Source organism: Rhinatrema bivittatum, chromosome 3, assembly GCF_901001135.1.
Source record: "Rhinatrema bivittatum chromosome 3, aRhiBiv1.1, whole genome shotgun sequence".
NCBI classification, from domain to species: Eukaryota; Metazoa; Chordata; class Amphibia; order Gymnophiona; family Rhinatrematidae; genus Rhinatrema; species Rhinatrema bivittatum.
In genome coordinates, this window is record NC_042617.1 from 500031288 (window position 1) to 500035288 (window position 4001).

Genomic DNA, 4001 nt, shown 5'->3' on the forward strand with positions numbered 1-4001 from the left:
GCAGAAAAGGATCAAAATGGTCCATCCAGTCTGCCCAGCAAGCCTCCCATGGTAGTATCTGCCGCACCATGCAGGTACCCCATGTTTCAGAAAATACAAACAGACACAGGAGGAGAACAGGCACAGGAACAGCAGGAGAAACAAAGGGAGCAAAGACAGTTAGATAAGCAAAGGCTCAAATTGAGGGGTATATTACCCAATCACAAACGGCAGGAGATAAAACTTTCTTTGGATACATAAGTGAAAAGAAAAACACTAAAAGGGAAATACTAAGAACTGAAGTTGGATTTAGTAAAAAGAAGAGCATCAGAAGAAAGAAGATATCTTAAACAAAAAGGCAAGAATTGTTGCGGCTAGACTGCTGTGAGAGTAGATGGTGGACCCTTGGGCCGGCCTACTGGAGAAGATAGGGCAGGCCGGGAGGTGGAGACACAATCTGGCAAGGTTTCACCTGGAGCCTGGGATCCCCCCGGGAGGAGCCCGTAGGGGCCCGGACCCTTGGGACTTAGGCGCTGCTGTGAATGTCCAGAAAGGCAGATGCGAAGGGAAGGCAGGAGGCCTATCAGCAGCAGAGGCGGCTCGAGTATTGCCAGAGAGTCACAGTGAAAGGCCAGGTCAGGGAGCTGGCCCAGAAGGTACACTGGGGCCGGCGCAAGCAGGCAGAGGTAAGAGTTCGTGGCAAGCCAGGTAGGGTTGCTGGCAGGCTGTAGCGAGGTCGAAGGTAAACTGGAGACACGGCAAGCCGCAGGCTGCGGCGTAGTCAGAACAAACCGGAGACAAGCAGGCTGCGGGCTGAAGCGAGGTCAGAAGCAAACCGGAGTCAAGGCAGGCAGCGAGCTGTAGCGGAGTCAGAAGCAAACCGGAGTCAAGGCTGGAACCAGGAAGACAACAGGAAACACAACTGGAAGCAACTAGATAGCTGGGAACCTCGTTGCAAGGCGTTTAGGGAATGACTGAACGCCGGTTATATCGGGAGCAGAGCGTGATGTCAGCCGAGAGGGCGGGGCCGGGCTTCTGGGAGCTGGGCGCACAAGAAGAGCGTCCTCACGCGCGCGCGAGGCCGGAGAGGAACAGGCCCACAATGGCGTCTGCCACGTGGGAAGTGCGCGAACAGGGAGCCCACCGGGACCTGGACCAGGCGGAATCCCGTGGCCGTCAGAGCGGAGGTAGGCGGGCCTGAGCCCTATCAGGAGAGGGGCGGTTGGGACCGCAACAAGAATAACAAGGATTGTGGATTGAACACATTACCATTATCTGAAGAGGTAGAAATCAAGGCACTGGCATAATTGAAAGTAGACACGACCATGGGACCTAATGGGGTGCATTCGAGAACACTGAAAGAGTTAAAGGAGATACTAATTGTACCCCTAATAGCTCTGTTCAACATATTACTTGAAACAGGAGAAGATCCACGAGAGTGGAGAAGAGTAGATGCAGTACCATTCCACAAAGTTGTAAGCAAGGAGGAAGCAGAAAACTACAGACCTGTTAGTTTGACATCTGGGATGGGCAAAGTAAAAGAAACACTACTGAAGGATAGAATAGTGCAATACCTTGAAGCCAATGGTTTAGATGCAGGCTACGGGAGGCTGATGATGAATTGGGGCATCTGCCCTAGATCCCACATGAAATCATCTCACTTTACCTCCTGCTGGCTTGAGAGTAGTATTTCTTACCTGCATCTACTTCCTCCTCTGTTGGCTTCAGTTTGAAGTCTAAACCATTCAGGGTCCCATACTCTTGCAGGACCTGCCAGCCCCATGCTTTGAGACTACATATTGATGCCAGCAGAGGAGAAAGGTGATGCAGGTAATAATGATGCTTTCCTCCTGCCAGTGGGAGGGACAGGGAAATGAATACACCAGGAGAGGGGATGTTGAAGAGGATCATTCCAGGGTAGCAAAAGTAGATTTGCCCCCTAAGCCCCACATCCTACATGAGTCAACTCTGTAGGCATTGTTGGTGCTGTCTCACTCTGTTATGAATCAGAAAGTGGACCCCTGTTCCGAGGTAGAGTCAGCGCTACCAAAAAGGGAGTCAACCCTCTTCGGTCTCTACCGTCAGATGGCAAGGCCTGATGATGTAGACATTGAATGAAGACTTCACCCTGGAAGCTCGTGATCCCCCCAGGAGGAGCCCATAGGGACCCGGCCGCTGGGACTTAGGAGACTCCCTGGAGACTGAAGGTAGTCTGGATGCAGGCACCTCCTGCAGGTCATGGGTTCCAGACGGCTAGTGCCTCCAGCAGGTCGTAATCAGTCCGGGAGTAGGAGTCGAAGTATAGTCCAAAGCCGGTCCAAGGGTCGAAGTCCAGAGAGAGGTTGAGAGCCGGTCCAAGGGTCGAAGTCCAGAGAGAGGTTGAAAACCAGTCCAGGAACAGACGGGAGAGTGGTCCGAAGCCAGTCCAGGAACAACACAGGAGGAGGGTCCAAAGCCAATCTGAAGTCAACGCCAGAGAATCACCACAGCCGGTCTGAGGTCAGAAGCCAAAGAATCAATCCAACGGGTGGAGGAGCAGAAGCAGGATGAAGAACAGAGCAAATCCAGGAACACGGAACACAGGCAACCAAGCACAGAACCTCAATACCAAGGCAAAGTCTGAGTATCAGACCTTGCCTTAAAAACAGGAACTAGAGGGAGGAGTCCCAGGGGGAGCCATGACAATTTCCTGTCATGGCTCCTTTAAATATTCTCTTCAGCCGCGCGCGCGGCTCCTAGCAGAGGCAGAGGGGGAGGAGTCAGCCCGGCCGAGAGGAACCATGCGGCCGGGCTTGGCAGCAACAGAGGCCGCAAAGAAGGCAACAGAGAAGACTGCCTGCCACAGCAGGAGCTTCTAACAAAGCCCGACGCCTTGGGTAAGTTTTAGCATCACCACAGCCGTCGGCCCGACCCTGGTCGCGGTCCGCTGCGGCCGGCAGCCATGACACCCAGCCCCAGTCGCGGGCCGCCCCAGTCGCGGGCCGCCCCAGTCGCGGGCCGCCCCAGTCGCAGGCCGCCGTGGCTGGCGGTCCTAACACACTCCTCCCCATCCCTCATCCTAGAAGGTCAGACAACAGGGTGCAGAAGATCTAAGGCACAGACCTACAGTTTCCTGCATCAGGAATTAGAAAATTCTGAAGCTCAGACATTTCCATCTTTTATATTACATATTACATAATATAGTTTGCCAAACTTGCTTGTGTCAGTAGAATTTATTTGGTTTTTATTGCATTATGAAAAGGGATTTCAAGTATCAGTACAGGGAGGAGCTGTCAGGGATGGGGAGAAGAAATGGAGTGGGGGAGAAGACCTGGGATGGGAAGAAGAGAAGGAGGACTGGAGATTGGGGAGAGGAGATTGAGAAAAAGAGAACTGGGAATGATTGAAGGAAAGAAGGGGGGCTGGAAATGGGGAGGAGAGGACTTGGGGAAGACTGTGAAAAATAGGGGAAATAAGAGGGGGAGGATTGGGGCACTGGTATGGGGGAGAGAGGAAAGAGAAAGAGGTAGGAAGGGGATCAGATGAGGGAGAATCTGGTATTAGGAGTCGAATGAAAAATTCCAGGATCTGGAAGAAGGGAGAGGTAGGAAGGAAGGGAGGTTCTAGGATCTGGGAAATAGATCAAGATCAAGAGAGGGAGAGAGAGGATCTGAATTAGGGTTACCAACTGTCCGGATTTTCTCCAGACAGTACAGATATTTCAGGAAATATCTGAAAGCCAGGAGGGCTAAAATGTCTGGATTTTAGCCCTCCAATCTAGCTACAGTCCACCCAACCTAAAAACCTCCTCCCACCTAGCACCGATGCCTTCACATAAGTGAACATCATCCCTATTACCGAGAACATGAGTGGCGCCTCTTCTATAGTTCCTGCCACACGTAGCTGAAACGTCAACTGTTTGAACTGCAGGGGCCTCCCATAGTCCAGGTGGTTCAAACAACAACTGATGTTTAACCTGCATGTGGCAGGAACCATAAAGGAGGCATCACATGGGCCTCAGCAGTAGGGACAATGTTCACTTA